The sequence below is a fragment of the Oncorhynchus mykiss genome, chromosome 13 (assembly GCF_057628025.1).
Source record: "Oncorhynchus mykiss isolate SJ-2025 chromosome 13, ASM5762802v1, whole genome shotgun sequence".
Taxonomy (NCBI): domain Eukaryota; kingdom Metazoa; phylum Chordata; class Actinopteri; order Salmoniformes; family Salmonidae; genus Oncorhynchus; species Oncorhynchus mykiss.
Genome location: NC_143034.1, coordinates 79,326,776 through 79,347,686, shown reverse-complemented (window position 1 = coordinate 79,347,686; position 20,911 = coordinate 79,326,776). Strand labels below are relative to the sequence as shown.

At 47.4% G+C, this 20,911-nt stretch overlaps 1 protein-coding gene across 1 annotated transcript in view; it reads right to left on the bottom strand.

The window, feature by feature from the left end:
* The window catches only part of arhgdig (Rho GDP dissociation inhibitor gamma), a 49,725-nt gene extending 43,035 nt beyond the window's left edge, over positions 1–6,690 (bottom strand). Inside the window, exon 1 of the mRNA XM_090197899.1 lies at positions 6,426–6,690. The gene's annotated coding sequence lies outside the window, so the exon portion shown is untranslated. The remainder of the gene's footprint in view (positions 1–6,425) is intronic.
* Between the last annotated feature and the right edge of the window lie 14,221 nt (positions 6,691–20,911).

Sequence of the window (20,911 nt, the reverse complement as noted above, 5' to 3'; positions counted from 1 at the left end):
GGTCAGTCTGTGTCATGTATAACACCTGGTCAGTCTGTGTCATGTATAACACCTGGTCAGTCTATGTCATGTATAACACCTGGTCAGTCTATGTCATGGATAACACCTGGTCAGTCTATGTCATGTATAACACCTGGTCAGTCTATGTCATGTATAACACCTGGTCAGTCTATGTCATGTATAACACCTGGTGAGTCTGTGTCTTGGATTAACCTGGTCAGTCTGTCCTGGATTCACCTGGTCAGTCTGTCATGTAACGAGCAGGTGTTCCTGATGTTTTGTACAATCGATGTATATTTAAGCAACGTAGGCCAGAGGAGGTGTGGTATATGTCTGTTCTCAGACACAACGCATCAGAGAGACTACAGCCTGGATACCAGCCCTTAGCCGTGTGGTATATGTCTGTTCTCAGACACAACGCATCAGAGAGACTACAGCCTGGATACCAGCCCTTAGCCGTGTGGTATATGTCTGTTCTCAGAGACTACAGCCTGGATACCAGCCCATAGCCGTGTGCAGAGAGACTACAGCCTGGATACCAGCCCATAGCCGTGTGGTATATTGCTCATATACCACAAAACCCCGATGAGCCTTATTGCTCATTTTTTAACAGGTTACCAATGTAATTACACCAGTAAACAAGTCCTTTAGTTTCATACCCATGTTATATTGTCTGATATACCACAGGGTTTCAGCCAATCAGTATCCAGGACCAAAAACGACCCGGATTATAAATATATGTATATATATTTATTTTTGATACTGACGTTTCTCGTTCTGATATTTCTTCATTTCCTGGGTTATGTGTGTAATGTTTTGTATAGCTAGACATTACTACACTTGTTGGAGCTAGCAAACACAAGCATTTAGCTGAACCTGCGATAACATCTGCAGATCTGTGTACGCAAACATAAAACATTGATTTGGGTAGAAGTTTCCTCTAGCAGGCACAGATCTAGGATCAGTTTATCCTCACCAGAATCTTTGATTTGGGTAGAGGTGTCCTCTAGCAGGCACAGATCTAGGATCAGTTTATCCTCACCAGAATCTTTGATTTGGGTAGAGGTGTCCTCTAGCAGGCACAGATCTAGGATCAGTTTATCCTCACCAGAATCTATGTTCAGTTTTCCTGACAAAGAAAGCAGATTTTTTTATATCCTGTTGCTAGGATACCAATGTCCACCCAGTGAGTAATGGGATGTCTACACCGTAATACACCGAGTCATGTAGGAGATGCATCTCTATAATGTTTATATAGATAACTGGGATTAATGATGTGGTTTACTGCCAACCGTAACCATGCCACTGTACTGATGGTCAGATTGGAGTTAATAAACTGGTTTAATGAGACTCAAGGGGCTGGTCGGATAGGGGTTAATAAACTGGTTTAAGGAGTATCAGGGGCTGGTATAGGGGGGTGGTATAGAGGGGTGGTATAGGGGGGTGGTATAGAGGGGTGGTATAGGGGGGTGGTATAGGGGGGTGGTATAGAGGGGTGGTATAGAGGGGTGGTATAGAGGGGTGGTATAGAGGGGTGGTATAGAGGGCTGGTATAGAGGGATGGTATAGAGGGATGGTATAGAGGGGTGGTATAGAGGGGTGGTATAGAGGGCTGGTATAGAGGGATGGTATAGAGGGATGGTATAGAGGGGTGGTATAGAGGGGTGTGAGGAGGGTCATATTAAGACAAACAGCTAATGGATGGAGAACAATAATTCTCCAGGACTGTAGGTCTGTTTGTAGGCCTGTTTGTAGGCCTGTTTGTAGGCCTGTATGTAGGTCTGTTTGTAGGCCTGTTTGTAGGCCTGTTTGTAGGCCTGTTTGCAGGCATGTTCAGTGAGGATGGTGAGAGAGTGAGAAGCTGGTCTGACTGGTTCTTCTGTTAGCTCCAGTTCAGGAGGAAATGAAGATGCCAAAAAAAGATTTTCAGAGGAGAGGAAGACACACACACACACACACACACACACACACACACAGATTCAAAACACACACACAAACACACAGATTCAAACACACACACACACACACACACACACACGTGCAAACACACACACAAGCGGGCAAACACACACACACACGCACGCAGGCACACACACACACGCAGGCACACACACACACACACACACACACACATGCTGAGTCAAAAGAGGAAGACAGACCAACATTTCTCAACAGTGGGTTGATCAACAATATTAACTTGTAGTTTCATACCAACTGCCAACAGAAAAGACTAATGCATTATTACTGGTTGTAATAACTGAGTTATTATATATACTTATCACAGTAAGATATAATACTGTCCCTTATAATAATTTATCAACTACTCTAGGATCAGCTGAACTACAGATCTAGGATCAGCTGAACGACAGCTCTAGGATCAGCTTCCCCCAATATTAACCTGAACTACAGATCTAGGATCAGCTGAACTACAGCTCTAGGATCAGCATCCCCTCCCCCCAATACTAACCTGAACTACAGATCTAGGATCAGCATCCCCTCCCCCCAACACTAACCTGAACTACAGATCTAGGATCAGCATCCCCCCCCCCCAACACTAACCTGAACTACAGATCTAGGATCAGCTGAACTACAGATCTAGGATCAGCATCCTCTCCCCCCAACACTAACCTGAACTACAGATCTAGGATCAGCTGAACTACAGATCTAGGATCAGCATCCTCTCCCCCCAACACTAACCTGAACTACAGATCTAGGATCAGCATCCCCCCCCCCCCAACACTAACCTGAACTACAGATCTAGGATCAGCTGAACTACAGATCTAGGATCAGCATCCTCTCCCCCCAACACTAACCTGAACTACAGATCTAGGATCAGCTGAACTACAGATCTAGGATCAGCATCCTCTCCCCCCAACACTAACCTGAACTACAGATCTAGGATCAGCTGAACTACAGATCTAGGATCAGCATCCTCTCCCCCCAACACTAACCTGAACTACAGATCTAGGATCAGCTGAACTACAGATCTAGGATCAGCATCCTCTCCCCCCAACACTAACCTGAACTACAGATCTAGGATCAGCATCCCCTCCCCCCAATACTAACCTGAACTACAGATCTAGGATCAGCATCCCCTCCCCTCAACACTAACCTGAACCATTAGAGGACAGAACATAAAACTGACCTTAGATCAGTGTATTTAGGAGCTACTCCCCACTTCCAGCGATGACCTGCGTCCCAAAATGGCACCCTGCTATTCCTCTAGATAGTGCACTACTTTTGAACAGATCACAGGATCCTATGGAACCAGGTTAAAAGTAGTGCACTATATAGGGAATAGGGTGCCAAAGTAGTTCACTATATAGGGAATAGGGTGCCAAAGTAGTTCACTATATAGGGAATAGGGTGCCAAAGTAGTTCACTATATAGGGAATAGGGTGCCAAAGTAGGCCTCTATACAGGCCTCTGACCACCGCCCGAGTGTACACACAGATAGATTCAACAGATTGACTTTAAAGAGCAGATTCACCATCATTAAATATTGATTCATAGGGACTCTTTATTATTCATCTGAATCATCTGACATTATTGATGTTGAACGCTGGTCAGAAATATCAGGTCCAGGGTAGAAGGGTTGGTGAGATCTGCACTCCAAATGGCACCCTATTCCCTATATAGTGCACTACTATGGTACTCTATTCCCTATATAGTGCACTACTATGGCACTCTATTTCCTATATAGTGCACTACTATGGCACTCTATTCCCTATATAGTGCCCTACTATGGCACCCTATTCCCTATATAGTGCACTACTATGGCACCCTATTCCCTATATAGTGCCCTACTATGGCACCCTATTCCCTATATAGTGCACTACTATGGCACCCTATTCCCTATATAGTGCACTACTATGGCACCCTATTCCCTATATAGTGCACTACTATGGCACCCTATTCCCTATATAGTGCACTACTATGGCACCCTATTCCCTATATAGTGCCCTACTATGGCACCCTATTCCCTATATAGTGCACTACTATGGCACCCTATTCCCTATATAGTGCACTACTATGGCACCCTATTCCCTATATAGTGCACTACTATGGCACCCTATTCCCTATATAGTGCACTACTATGGCACCCTATTCCCTATATAGTGCACTACTATGGCACCCTATTCCCTATATAGTGCACTACTTTGGCACCCTATTCCCTATATAGTGAACTACTTTGGCACCCTATTCCCTATATAGTGCACTACTTTGGCACCCTATTCCCTATATAGTGCACTACTATGGCACCCTATTCCCTATATAGTGCCCTACTTTGGCACCCTATTCCCTATATGGTGCACTAATTTGGCACCCTATTCCCTATATAGTACACTACTTTGGTACCCTATTCCCTATATAGTGCACTACTTTGGCACCCTATTTCCTTAGGATGCAGGCAGAGTGCTGAGTGTCAGTGAGGCTAAGCACATGTAATGCCCTCTAGGCCTACTAGGGTGCTGGTTAAACACCTACATAGGGATGGGACCCATCTAGGGTGCTGGTTAAACGTGTAGAGATGGGACCCATCTAGGGTGCTGGTTAAACGTGTAGAGATGGGACCCATCTAGGGTGCTGGTTAAACGTGTAGGGATGGGACCCATCTAGAGTGCTGGTTAAACGTGTAGGGATGGGACCCATCTAGGGTGCTGGTTAAACGTGTAGGGATGGGACCCGTCTAGGGTGCTGGTTAAACGTGTAGGGATGGGACCCATCTAGGGTGCTGGTTAAACACCTACGTAGGGATGGGACCCATCTAGGGTGCTGGTTAAACACCTACGTAGGGATGGGACCCATCTAGGGTGCTGGTTAAACACCTACGTAGGGATGGGACCCATCTAGGGTGCTGGTTAAACGTGTAGGGATGGGACCCATCTAGGGTGCTGGTTAAACACCTACGTAGGGATGGGACCCATCTAGGGTGCTGGTTAAACGTGTAGGGATGGGACCCATCTAGGGTGCTGGTTAAACACCTACGTAGAGATGGGACCCATCTAGGGTGCTGGTTAAACACCTACGTAGGGATGGGACCCATCTAGGGTGCTGGTTAAACACCTACGTAGGGATGGGACCCATCTAGGGTGCTGGTTAAACACCTACGTAGGGATGGGACCCATCTAGGGTGCTGGTTAAACATGTAGGGATGGGACCCATCTAGGGTGCTGGTTAAACGTGTAGGGATGGGACCCATCTAGGGTGCTGGTTAAACACCTACGTAGAGATGGGACCCATCTAGGGTGCTGGTTAAACACCTACGTAGGGATAGGACCCATCTAGGGTGCTGGTTAAACACCTACGTAGGGATGGGACCCATCTAGGGTGCTGGTTAAACGTGTAGGGATGGGACCCATCTAGGGTGCTGGTTAAACGTGTAGGGATGGGACCCATCTAGGGTGCTGGTTAAACACCTACGTAGGGATGGGACCCATCTAGGGTGCTGGTTAAACGTGTAGGGATGGGACCCGTCTAGGGTGCTGGTTAAACACCTACGTAGGGATGGGACCCATCTAGGGTGCTGGTTAAACACCTACGTAGGGATGGGACCCGTCTAGGGTGCTGGTTAAACACCTACGTAGGGATGGGACCCATCTAGGGTGCTGGTTAAACGTGTATGGATGGCTCCCAAACGTCTCTTCGTTCAAAAGGCTTAATAATCGATCTAGAACCATGAAAAAAAAAATGAAAATCTATCTCCAATGTAAAACCTAAAAAGGCAGGTTATTATGTCAGATCGGGAAATGCGCGCTGAAATACATTTTTAGCCAAATTATCAGATGGCCTGTACTGAAAATATCAGCGTGGACCAGATTGATTAACTCTCCACACTGTTATATGTTCCTGCACAGGGGGATTCACCCTCTTCAGAGAATCATGTTCTAATGTATTTGCAGAAACACTTTCCGTTCGTTCCCGAACGACTCATCGTTAGTCATTACAGCAAGGCAGGGTCTGCTGACATGGTCTCTGGTTCAGGCTCTACTTTTTCCTCCAACTAAATCACGACCTAAACCGGACCTCGATAGAGAAACGAGTGTAAGCCTACACTTAATACGTAGGGGAGAGCGTTTGTTGTCATTTAGAGCAACATTTAAAAAGGGGCCACTGTGTAGAGACAACACACAAGACAACTGTAGGCCTAGCTCTTTCCCGAATGGGAAAGCTTTTCTGTATCTGATGTCTTTCAAAAGTACAACAACTTTTTACAGATAGGCCTACGGCAGGCTTTCTGATGTCAGGTGCTTTCCCTCAACTTTATCAATGCGCGCAAAATCATCTATAGACAATCAACGCGCATCAAATGACCAAATCTCTCTGCAACTGCGTCAATCACCCGACAATTTACCACGGAAACTCCTCAAACCTACAAGCAAAACATTATACTGTTGCATTAGATGATAAATGATTACTCTTACCTTTTTAGCAAAGGACACTTGTTCTGTAAAACTTTTCTTGCGCAGAAATCAAACTATTTCTCCTGCGTCTCGATCTCTCGCTCTCACTTTCTCTGAGCAGGAAATAAACGTATACGCCAATAAGATCGGTACACACGAAATGACACCAGTCTTTTTTAACATCCGTTACTTCGTTACTGATGTCTTCTGTAGCTGTCTTTCCCCGGTTAAAGAAAAGCCTGTGGGGTCTTTGTTCAACCTGGTCTCAGAGCATTTCCTGTTGTTCTTTACGCAAAACCCGAGATACTCTCTTTGTATATGATATGTTTTGTATGATATGTATTATTTTGGGGATGTCCATCACCCATTTAGTATGATATTTTAACTAATTATAATTTGCATGATATGTTACGAATTTGAAAAACGTACAATATGTTACGAAAATTGCGAAACACGTCTGCTAGTTTACGAATTGCAATTTCTATTATGTTACACATTTGCTAAATGTACAATATGTTACGAATAGCAAAACTTAGGTAACGAAGCTGCAAAAAAACGTATGATAGGTTCCGAATTGTAGGTAGATGGCTAGGCTAGGGTTTATGGTTAGGGTTAGGTGAAGGGTTAGCTAGCTCGCTAACGTTAGCTAGGCTAGGGTTTAAGGTTAGGGTTAGGTGAAGGGTTAGCTAGCTCGCTAACGTTAGCTAGGCTAGGGTTTAAGGTTAGGGTTAGGTGAAGGGTTAGCTAGCTCGCTAACGTTAGCTAGGCTAGGGTTTAAGGTTAGGGTTAGGTAAAGGGTTAGCTAAGATGCCAAGTAGTTGAAAATGAGCTAATTTGCTCGCTAACGTTAGCTAGGCTAGGGTTTAAGGTTAGGGTTAGGTGAAGGGTTAGTTAAAAGGGTCAAGGTTAGGTTTAGTGGAAGGGTTAGCTAACATGCCAAGTAGTTGAAAAGTAGCTCATTTGCTAAAAATGTTAAAGTTGTCCATGATGAGATTCGAACTCGCAACCTTTGAGTTGCGAGACGTTCACGTTCACCCATCCACCCCAACCAACAACCCTCCTTTCATTTTTTTGTCTTGAGTAACCATCTGTCGTATGTAACCACACCAAACATAACGTATCATACTAAATGGAGTTCTCTTGTTTTTACGTAAAGAATCATATGAAATGCTCTGAGACCAGGTTGGGCTGTTTGTTGTGAGGAGACATTAAGTAAAGCAGGTTCTCTCTAGGGGGCTACTAGTACTATCCCTTGTTCTCTCTAGGGGGCTACTAGTACTATCCCTTGTTCTCTCTAGGGGGCTACTAGTACTATCCCTTGTTCTCTCTAGGGGGCTACTAGTACTATCCCTTGTTTGACAGAATAAGTTGTGACTAACTGGACACAGAACTTTCTGTATGTAAACTATTGGCGAAAAGGAAGGGAACTCGGGGGGGGGGGGGGGGATTAGCCGTTGTTAGGATTGTGATTTTGGGATGAATCTCGTGTCAGGTATCAGGTATTTTGGGATGAATCTCGTGTCAGGTATAGAAGCAGTGAGGAGATGTTATATGTGCGTCGACCTGGGGTCTGTGACAGTAGATAATGTACACTTTGATACCAGGCTTGAAAGGGAATAGAGTAGAGAAGACATGAGACAGGGGACATTATTTCCAGTCTACCTATTGTATGTCTGTAGGCCTACTATACAGCAAGTGGATTGGAGTGAATATACTCTAGATAATGACACCAACTGCATAGCATTGATCCTATCTATTCTACATATTTCTATGTCTGTACCATACATCAAGTGAATAGAATAGAATATACTCTAGATAATGACACCAACTGTATGGCATTGATCCTATCTATTCTAACTATTTTTATGTTTGTATCATCCATCAAGTCATTCAGACTGAGTTCTGGTCATCTTACTTTTAGGTAGAACTGCCACCTAGTGGAGGGAGAGGAGAGACGGGGGAGAGGGAGAGGAGAGACGGGGGAGAGGGAGAGGAGAGACGGGGAGAGGAGAGACGGGGGAATAGTGAGAGGAGAGACGGACGGGGGAGAGGGAGAGGAGACACGGGGGATAGGGAGAGGAGAGATGGGGTATAGGGAGAGGAGAGATGAGAGACAGATGGGGATAGGGAGAGGAGAGACAGATGGGGGGATAGGGAGAGGAGAGACGGGGTATAGGGAGAGGAGAGACAGATGGGGGGATAGGGAGAGGAGAGACAGATGGGGGATAGGGAGAGGAGAGACAGATGGGGGATAGGGAGAGGAGAGACAGATGGGGGGATAGGGAGAGGAGAGACGGACGGAGGATAGGGAGAGGAGAGACGGACGGGGGATAGGGAGAGGAGAGACGGACGGGGGATATGGAGAGGAGAGACGGACGGGGGATAGGGAGAGGAGAGACGGACGGGGGATATGGAGAGGAGAGACGGGGGATAGGGAGAGGAGAGACGGGGGATAGGGAGAGGAGAGACGGGGGATATGGAGAGGAGAGACATGGGAGAGGAGAGACGGGGAGAGGGAGAGGAGAGACGGGGGAGAGGGAGAGGAGAGACGGGGGAGAGGGAGAGGAGAGACGGGGGATAGGGAGAGGAGAGACGGGGGATAGGGAGAGGAGAGACGGGGGATAGGGAGAGGAGAGACGGGGGATAGGGAGAGGAGAGACGGGGGATAGGGAGAGGAGAGACGGGGTATAGGGAGAGGAGAGACGGGGTATAGGGAGAGGAGAGACGGGGTATAGGGAGAGGAGAGACGGGGTATAGGGAGAGGAGAGACGGGGGATAGGGAGAGGAGAGACGGGGGATAGGGAGAGGAGAGACGGGGGATAGGGAGAGGAGAGACGGGGGATAGGGAGAGGAGAGACGGGGGATAGGGAGAGGAGAGACGGGGGATAGGGAGAGGAGAGACGGGGGATAGGGAGAGGAGAGACGGGGGATAGGGAGAGGAGAGACGGGGGATAGGGAGAGGAGAGACGGGGGATAGGGAGAGGAGAGACGGGGTATAGGGAGAGGAGAGACGGGGGATAAGGAGAGGAGAGACGGGGGATAGGGAGAGGAGAGACGGGGGATAAGGAGAGGAGAGACAGGGAGAGGAGAGACAGATGGGGATAGGGAGAGGAGAGACAGATGGGGATAGGGAGAGGAGAGACGGATGGGGGGATAGGGAGAGGGGAGACGGGGATATGGAGAGGAGAGGCGGGGGAGAGGGAGAGGAGAGACGGGGGGAGAGGGAGAGGCGGGGGGAGAGGGAGAGGCGGGGGGAGAGGGAGAGGCGGGGGGAGAGGGAGAGGCGGGGGGAGAGGGAGAGGCGAGATGGATGGGGGATAGGGAGAGGAGAGACAGATGGGGATAGGGAGAGGAGAGACGGGGGATAGGGAGAGGAGAGACGGGGGATATGGAGAGGAGAGGCGGGGGATATGGAGAGGAGAGGCGGGGGAGAGGGAGAGGAGAGATGGGGGGAGAGGGAGAGGCGGGGGGATAGGGAGAGGAGAGATCGATGGGGGATAGGGAGAGGAGAGACGGATGGGGGGATAGGGAGAGGAGAGACGGGGGATATGGAGAGGAGAGGCGGGGGATATGGAGAGGAGAGGCGGGGGATATGGAGAGGAGAGGCGGGGGAGAGGGAGAGGAGAGACGGGGGGAGAGGGAGAGGCGGGGGGATAGGGAGAGGAGAGACAGATGGGGGGATAGGGAGAGGAGAGACGGATGGGGGGATAGGGAGAGGAGAGACGGATGGGGGGATAGGGAGAGGAGAGACGGGGGATATGGAGAGGAGAGGCGGGGGAGAGGGAGAGGAGAGACGGGGGGAGAGGGAGAGGCTGGGGGATAGGGAGAGGAGAGATCGAACGGGGATAGGAAGAGGAGAGACGGATGGGGGGGATAGGGAGAGGAGAGGCGGGGGACATGGAGAGGAGAGGCGGGGGGAGAGGGAGAGGAGAGACGGGGGAGAGGGAGAGGCGGGGGGATAGGGAGAGGAGAGATGGATGGGGGATAGGGAGAGGAGAGACAGATGGGGGGATAGGGAGAGGAGAGACGGGGGATATGGAGAGGAGAGGCGGGGGAGAGGGAGAGGAGAGACGGGGGGAGAGGGAGAGGCGGGGGGATAGGGAGAGGAGAGATCGAACGGGGATAGGAAGAGGAGAGACGGATGGGGGGATAGGGAGAGGAGAGACGGATGGGGGGGATAGGGAGAGGAGAGGCGGGGGACATGGAGAGGAGAGGCGGGGGGAGAGGGAGAGGAGAGACGGGGGAGAGGGAGAGGCGGGGGGATAGGGAGAGGAGAGATGGATGGGGGATAGGGAGAGGAGAGACAGATGGGGGGATAGGGAGAGGAGAGACGGATGGGGGGATAGGGAGAGGAGAGACGGATGGGGGGATAGGGAGAGGAGAGGCGAATGGGGGGATAGGGAGAGGAGAGGCGAATGGGGGGATAGGGAGAGGAGAGGCGAATGGGGGGATAGGGAGAGGAGAGGCGAATGGGGGGATAGGGAGAGGAGAGGCTGGGATATGGAGAGGAGAGGCGGGGGGAGAGGGAGAGGGAGAGGGAGAGACGGGGGGAGAGGGAGAGGCAGGGGGAGAGGGAGAGGAGAGACGGGGGGAGAGGGAGAGGCGGGGGGATAGGGAGAGGAGAGGCGGGGGATATGGAGAGGAGAGGCGGGGGATATGGAGAGGAGAGGCGGGGGGAGAGGGAGAGGAGAGACGGGGGGAGAGTGTCACGAACCGGCTCAAAGCCCGTAACAAAGGGAGACAACGTGGAGATAAGGAGTAACAAAATATATATTTATTAACTAAAGCAACTAAGGAAAATATACAATGATGTGTGTAATCAGTAATCAGTAGTGTAAGTGAGTTTTGCGTGCATGAATGTGATAATGCAGGGTGTTGAAAGGTGCCAAAGCAAACAAACAAAAGGCCACCAAGAACCACAACACAATCTACAAAGGTGTCTGCATGGAGAGAGTCTCTTCCATGAATGTGGAAGAGGTCTATTTATCCTGGGAGACACCTGGCCCAGGTGTTTCCCATGAAGCTGACGACCCTCCCAACTCCGCCCACCGGCATCCTAATAAGGAAACAAGAACAAAGACAGAATACAGCAGACAGAGTGGGAGGGTCGTCACAAGAGGGAGAGGCGGGGGGATAGGGAGAGGAGAGATGGATGGGGGATAGGGAGAAGAGAGACAGATGGGGGGATAGGGAGAGGAGAGGCGGGGGATATGGAGAGGAGAGGCGGGGGGAGAGGGAGAGGAGAGACGGGGGGATATGGAGAGGAGAGACGGAGGATAGGGAGAGGAGAGGCGGGGGAAGAGGGAGAAGAGAGTGTATGTGTATGTGTCCCTTCGCCTACCCTTATCTGAGCTCACAGATAAAGAGAGGGAGAGAGCGGAGGAGTTAACAGAGGAGGGAGACATGAAAGACTGAAGAAACGCTGAGTCTGGAGAAAAACCTTACCCTAGGGCATGGCATAGATCACACACGCACACACACACGGCAACGCTTCTGAGCAGAAGTATGAGAAATACCCAAAACGTGTGTGTGTGTGTGTAGAAGCGGTGGTTGTAATTACATGTCTCAGGTCTTGTTGAATCAGGGCTTTTCTGAAAACACATTCCTGGTTCTCTGCCATTTGTAGCGTATGTGTGTATATACACAGATATATATATATATATATATATATATATATATATATATATATATATATATATGTGTGTGTGTGTGTGTGTGCGCGTGTGTGTGTGTGTACATACAGCACCAGTCTAAAGTTCAGACACACCTACTCATTCAAGGGTTTTTATTTAATGTTACTAGTATTCTGTTTTCTGTAGAATAATAGTGAAGACATCAAAACTATGAAATAACACATATGGAATCATATAGTAACCAACAGAAAGTGTTATTAAACAAATGGAAATATATTTTATATTTGAGATTCTTCCTTCCTTCTTTCTGCCTGGATGACATCTCTGAACTCGGCATTAGAGATGTAGAAGGGCATAGGGGTTCACACAAGTGTGCTAAAAATCTATTTAAATCACTTTGATTTAGACATTCTTTAGTAAGTACTACTTAAAAGTTAAGTCTAGTTGTCTTATTTTGATTGATTTAAATAGAATATGGAGGGGGGGGGTGTTGCACAAGTCACCATTAATATCAGCACTATGTCACCATTAACATCAGCACTACGTCACCATTAACATCAGCACTACGTCACCATTAACATCAGCACTACGTCACCATTAATATCAGCACTACGTCACCATTAACATCAGCACTACGTCACCATTAATATCAGCACTACGTCACCATTAACATCAGCACTACGTCACCATTAACATCAGCACTACGTCACCATTAACATCAGCACTACGTCACCATTAAAATCAGCACTACGTCACCATTAATATCAGCACTACGTCACCATTAATATCAGCACTACGGCACCATTAATATCAGCACTACGTCACCATTAATATCAGCACTACGTCACCATTAATATCAGCACTACGTCACCATTAATATCAGCACTACGTCACCATTAATATCAGCACTACGTCACCATTAATATCAGCACTACGTCACCATTAATATCAGCACTACGTCACCATTAATATCAGCACTACGTCACCATTAATATCAGCACTACGTCACCATTAATATCAGCACTACGTCACCATTAATATCAGCACTACGTCACCATTAATATCAGCACTACGTCACCATTAATATCAGCACTACGTCACCATTAACATCAGCACTACGTCACCATTAACATCAGCACTACGTCACCATTAACATCAGCACTACGTCACCATTAACATCAGCACTACGTCACCATTAATATCAGCACTATGTCACCATTAATATCAGCACTACGTCACCATTAATATCAGCACTACGTCACCATTAATATCAGCACTATGTCACCATTAATATCAGCACTACGTCACCATTAATATCAGCACTACGTCACCATTAATATCAGCACTACGTCACCATTAATATCAGCACTACGTCACCATTAATATCAGCACTATGTCACCATTAATATCAGCACTACGTCACCATTAATATCAGCACTACGTCACCATTAATATCAGCACTACGTCACCATTAATATCAGCACTACGTCACCATTAATATCAGCACTACGTCACCATTAATATCAGCACTACGTCACCATTAATATCAGCACTACGACACCATTAATATCAGCACTACGTCACCATTAATATCAGCACTACGTCACCATTAATATCAGCACTACGTCACCATTAATATCAGCACTACGTCACCATTAATATCAGCACTACCTCACCATTAATATCAGCACTACGTCACCATTAATATCAGCACTACGTCACCATTAATATCAGCACTATGTCACTATTAATATCAGCACTACGACACCATTAATATCAGCACTACGTCACCATTAATATCAGCACTATGTCACCATTAATATCAGCACTACGTCACCATTAATATCAGCACTATGTCACCATTAATATCAGCACTACGGCACCATTAATATCAGCACTATGTCACCATTAATATCAGCACTACGTCACCATTAATATCAGCACTACGTCACCATTAATATCAGCACTACGTCACCATTAATATCAGCACTACGGCACCATTAATATCAGCACTACGGCACCATTAATATCAGCACTACGTCACCATTAATATCAGCACTACGGCACCATTCATATCAGCACTATGTCACCATTAATATCAGCACTACGTCACCATTAATATCAGCACTATGTCACCATTAATATCAGCACTACGTCACCATTAATATCAGCACTACGTCACCATTAATATCAGCACTACGTCACCATTAATATCAGCACTATGTCACCATTAATATCAGCACTATGTCACCATTAATATCATCACTACGTCACCATTAATATCATCACTACGTCACCATTAATATCAGCACTACGTCACCATTAATATCATCACTACGTCACCATTAATATCATCACTACGTCACCATTAATATCAGCACTACGTCACCATTAATATCAGCACTACGTCACCATTAATATCAGCACTACGTCACCATTAATATCAGCACTACGTCACCATTAATATCATCACTACGTCACCATTAATATCAGCACTACGTCACCATTAATATCAGCACTACGTCACCATTAATATCAGCACTACGTCACCATTAATATCAGCACTACGTCACCATTAATATCAGCACTACGGCACCATTAATATCAGCACTACGTCACCATTAATATCAGCACTACGTCACCATTAATATCAGCACTACGTCACCATTAATATCAGCACTACGGCACCATTAATATCAGCACTACGTCACCATTAATATCAGCACTACGTCACCATTAATATCAGCACTACGTCACCATTAATATCAGCACTACGTCACCATTAATATCAGCACTACGTCACCATTAATATCAGCACTACGTCACCATTAATATAAGCACTACGTCACCATTAATATCAGCACTACGTCACCATTAATATCAGCACTACGGCACCATTAATATCAGCACTACGTCACCATTAATATCAGCACTACGTCACCATTAATATCAGCACTACGTCACCATTAATATCAGCACTACGTCACCATTAATATCAGCACTACGGCACCATTAATATCAGCACTACGTCACCATTAATATCAGCACTACGTCACCATTAATATAAGCACTACGTCACCATTAATATCAGCACTACGTCACCATTAATATCAGCACTACGTCACCATTAATATCAGCACTACGGCACCATTAATATCAGCACTACGTCACCATTAATATCAGCACTACGTCACCATTAATATCAGCACTACGGCACCATTAATATCAGCACTACGTCACCATTAATATAAGCACTACGTCACCATTAATATCAGCACTACGTCACCATTAATATCAGCACTACGTCACCATTAATATCAGCACTACGTCACCATTAATATCAGCACTACGTCACCATTAATATCAGCACTACGTCACCATTAATATCAGCACTAGCCATTCTGCCAGCCCCTTGATTCATAGTGCAGTATAAAATGCTTTTGTCATCCGTTCTGCCTTGGTGTCTTAACCACATGGAGTAATGGTGTAACCAAGAGAAAGTGGAGGGAGAACGAGAGTCAGAGATTCACTAACATGTGTAACCAAGAGAAAGTAGAGGGAGAACGAGAGTCAGAGATTCACTAACATATGTAACCAAGAGAAAGTGGAGGGAGGGAGAACGAGAGTCAGAGATTCACTAACATGTGTAACCAAGAGAAAGTAGAGGGAGAACGAGAGTCAGAGATTCACTAACATGTGTAACCAAGAGAAAGTAGAGGGAGAACGAGAGTCAGAGATTCACTAACATGTGTAACCAAGAGAAAGTAGAGGGAGAACGAGAGTCAGAGATTCACTAACATATGTAACCAAGAGAAAGTAGAGGGAGAACGAGAGTCAGAGATTCACTAACATGTGTAACCAAGAGAAAGTGGAGGGAGAATGAGAGTCAGAGATTCACTAACATGTGTAACCAAGAGAAAGTAGAGGGAGAACGAGAGTCAGAGATTCACTAACATGACAGTGTGCAGTAAATCACCTGCTGTGTCCAACATGTAGAATTGTCAAGACAATTTATACAAAAACAGGGGGGCCAATATTCGTTGGTCAGAGGCGACAGGGCTCATCACAGTTGTCCTGCGACTCACAGCGGTCAGAGGCGACAGGACGGACACCCGCTGCTCATCACAGTTCTCCTGCGACTCACAGCGGTCAGAGGCGACAGGACGGACACCCGCTGCTCATCACAGTTGTCCTGCGACTCACAGCGGTCAGAGGCGACAGGACGGGACACCCGCTGCTCATCACAGTTGTCCTGCGACTCACAGCGGTCAGAGGCGACAGGACGGGACACCCGCTGCTCATCACAGTTGTCCTGCGACTCACAGCGGTCAGAGGCGACAGGACGGGACACCTGCTGCTCATCACAGTTGTCCTGCGACTCACAGCGGTCAGAGGCGACAGGACGGGACACCCGCTGCTCATCACAGTTGTCCTGCGACTCACAGCGGTCAGAGGCGACAGGACGGGACACCCGCTGCTCATCACAGTTGTCCTGCGACTCACAGCGGTCAGAGGCGACAGGACGGGACACCCGCTGCTCATCACAGTTGTCCTGCGACTCACAGCGGTCAGAGGCGACAGGACGGACACCCGCTGCTCATCACAGTTGTCCTGCGACTCACAGCGGTCAGAGGCGACAGGACGGGACACCCGCTGCTCATCACAGTTGTCCTGCGACTCACAGCGGTCAGAGGCGACAGGACGGACACCCGCTGCTCATCACAGTTGTCCTGCGACTCACAGCGGTCAGAGGCGACAGGACGGACACCCGCTGCTCATCACAGTTGTCCTGCGACTCACAGCGGTCAGAGGCGACAGGACGGGACACCCGCTGCTCATCACAGTTGTCCTGCGACTCACAGCGGTCAGAGGCGACAGGACGGGACACCCGCTGCTCATCACAGTTGTCCTGCGACTCACAGCGGTCCGTGTTCTCTTTAACAGACAACATGACTCAGATATTAATACATCACTTTATTCGTTCACACAACAGGGGGTTTTCAAATAGTTATAAAACAGGATCATCTTTACTGAACATCTAGAACTGTACAAAACACACAAAACTAAACAAAGCAACAGACAGTAAACATATGTTCCAACTGGCACCCTATTCCCTACATAGTGCACTACTTCTGATCAGAGCCCTACATAGGGAATAGGGTGCCAGAGCTCTAGAACCCTCTACTCCCTACATAGTGCACTACTTCTGATCAGAGCCCTACATAGGGAATAGGGTGCCAGAGCTCTATAACACCCTATTCCCTACATAGTGCACTACTTCTGATCAGAGCCCTACATAGGGAATAGGGTGCCAGAGCTCTATAACACCCTATTCCCTACATAGTGCACTACTTCTGATCAGAGCCCTACATAGGGAATAGGGTGCCAGAGCTCTATAACACCCTATTCCCTACATAGTGCACTACTTCTGATCAGAGCCCTACATAGGGAATAGGGTGCCAGAGCTTTATAACACCCTATTCCTTACATAGTGCACTACTTCTGATCAGAGCCCTACATAGGGAATAGGGTGCCAGAGCTCTATAACACCCTATTCTCTACATAGTGCACTACTTCTGATCAGAGCCCTACATAGGGAATAGGGGGCCGTTTCAGATGCAGACTAAATCATCCAGTGACCGAAGACAAAGTGTCAAAACAAACAGAGGATTGAAAGAAGAAAAACAGATTTTAAATCATGTCAGAAAAATATCTAGAAAAAACAAGTTAATTTGTTGATTCCACATGATCATCTGAGGGTTTGGAGTCAAACCAGGGGGTCCAATCTGACCCTACAGCTGTTTGGAGTCAAACCAGGGGGTCCAATCTGACCCTACAGCTGTTTGGAGTCAAACCAGGGGGTCCGATCTGACCCTACAGCTGTTTGGAGTCAAACCAGGGGGTCCAATCTGACCCTACAGCTGTTTGGAGTCAAACCAGGGGGTCCAATCTGACCCTATAGCTGTTTGGAGTCAAACCAGGGGGTCCAATCTGACCCTACAGCTGTTTAGAGTCAAACCAGGGGGTCCGATCTGACCCTACAGCTGTTTGGAGTCAAACCAGGGGGTCCAATCTGACCCTACAGCTGTTTGGAGTCCAACCAGGGGGTCCAATCTGACCCTACAGCTGTTTGGAGTCAAACCAGGGGGTCCAATCTGACCCTACAGCTGTTTGGAGTCAAACCAGGGGGTCCAATCTGACCCTACAGCTGTTTGGAGTCAAACCAGGGGGTCCAATCTGACCCTACAGCTGTTTGGAGTCAAACCAGGGGGTCCAATCTGACCCTACAGCTGTTTGGAGTCAAACCAGGGGGTCCAATCTGACCCTACAGCTGCAGGTTTCTGCTCCGACTCAACAGTAACAACTCATTCATCTAAATCAACGTCTTTATTACAGAACCTCTTATCAATCATTATTTATTTATGTCAGAGCGATCAGTTGAGTCCGGTTCTGGTAGCGCTTGGTTGGAACTAAAGCCGACGCTAACAGCAGGTGGACCTGACGACACAAACTGAATCCCTCCTTCTGTTTTACGTTCGCTACTTACTTCAGTCTGAGACTGACATCGCTGAAGTCGGTTTGTGGTGATGTCAAAATGAGGGCTGTTGTACAAAAACAAAGTGGTCATCAGCGATTGGATCATCTCTAACCAATCAGAGCATCAAAATGAAGTCGTCATCAGCGATTGGATCATCTCTAACCAATCAGAGTATCAAAACGAAGTCGTCATCAGCGATTGGATCATCTCTAACCAATCAGAGTATCAAAACGAAGTCGTCATCAGCGATTGGATCATCTCTAACCAATCAGAGTATCAAAACGAAGTCGTCATCAGCGATTGGATCATCTCTAACCAATCAGAGTATCAAAACGAAGTCGTCATCAGCGATTGGATCATCTCTAACCAATCAGAGTATCAAAACGAAGTCGTCATCAGCGATTGGATCATCTGTAACCAATCAGAGCATCAAAATGAAGCTACAGCCCCAGGTGTTCCGGCTCTGGTCCCAGAAACCAACGGGTTGGACCAATCAGACGGTCTAGTATGGATTTCCATTCTAGAAATCGTCGGGTTGCTAGGCGATACAGCAGACCTTTTTGTAGAGACGATTAGTCATCCCTGTTGGAAATGATCCAGCCGGGTTGCCAGGTTACACCAGCCCGTCTCCAGCTTCTACACAGACAGTCACAACAAACATATCTGGCATCCTGGCTAGTAAAGACTGACACACCAACTGAAATACAAACAGACCATCTGTATACCAAATGACACCCTACTCCCTATATAGTGCACTACTTTAGACCAGAGCCCCATGGCACCCTACTCCCTATATAGTGCACTACTTTAGACCAGAGCCCCATGGCACCCTACTCCCTATATAGTGCACTACTTTAGACCAGAGATCTATGGCACCCTATTCCCTATATAGTGCACTACTTTAGACCAGAGATCTATGGCACCCAACTCCCTATATAGTGCACTACTTTAGACCAGAGCCCCATGGCACCCTACTCCCTATATAGTGCACTACTTTAGACCAGAGCCCTATGGCACCCAACTCCCTATATAGTGCACTACTTTAGACCAGAGCCCCATGGCACCCTATTCCCTATATAGTGCACTACTTTAGACCAGAGCCCACCCTGTCTGCATGTTGTCATTCAGATGGACTTATGTTTTCACATCAGGGAAACACAGCATTGATTTTTACATTGACAATGTAAATGTCTATGTTTCTATAAGGAGGTCAGAGTGCAAAACATCTAGAGAGAAATAAATACTTGTGTCCCAAATGGCACCTTATGAGAGAGAGAGAGAGACAGACCGAGAGAGAGACAGACAGACAGACAGACAGACAGACAGACAGACCGAGAGGGAGAGAGACAGACAGACAGACAGACAGACAGACAGACAGACAGACAGACAGACAGACAGACCGAGAGGGAGAGAGACAGACAGACAGACCGAGAGGGAGAGATACAGACAGACAGACAGACAGAGAGGGAGAGAGACAGACAGACAGACCGAGAGGGAGAGAGACAGACAGACAGACAGACAGACAGACAGACAGACAGACAGACAGACAGACAGACCGAGAGGGAGAGAGACAGACAGACAGACAGACAGACAGACAGACCGAGGGAGAGAGACAGACAGACAGACAGACCGAGAGACAGACAGACAGACCGAGAGGGAGAGAGACAGACAGACAGACCGAGAGGGAGAGAGACAGACAGACAGACCGAGAGGGAGAGAGACAGACAGACAGACCGAGAGAGAGACAGAGAGAGAGATATAGTGAACTATATTAGGTTCCATCTAGAACACAAGCAGAGTTCTGGGTAGGTAACGTAACATCCCTATACAGGCAGTAGTATATAATGAGGGTATGATTTTCCATATCGTAAAATGTTTAAAATAATAATAATAATTTGAAATAGTGTCTTTGTGTGCACTTCTGGTAGTACCGTACGCCCCAGTATGGTACAGAAACAGTATGGAAGTGTGGGTAGCGCCCAACCCGAGCCCAGAGGTTTCCCTGGTTAGGTTATGTCAGGAGAAACCCCTGGCCATGTACATGTTGTATACACTGTCATAAATACCTTCATTTCAATCCCACAACCACTGTGTCCTGCTAGGAAAGCTACAGACCTCAACACCCCCCCCCCCCCCCCCTAGTGAACGCAGACGATCACTGCAGTCCAACTGTTACCAGGAGTGATCAATGAATCACAATTCATTTCTATTCATTTCAATCCCACAACCACCGTGTCCTGCTAGGAAAGCTACAGACCTCAACAACACCCCCTAGTGGACGCAGACGATCACTGCAGTCCAACTGTTACCAGGAGCGAACAATGAATCACAATTCA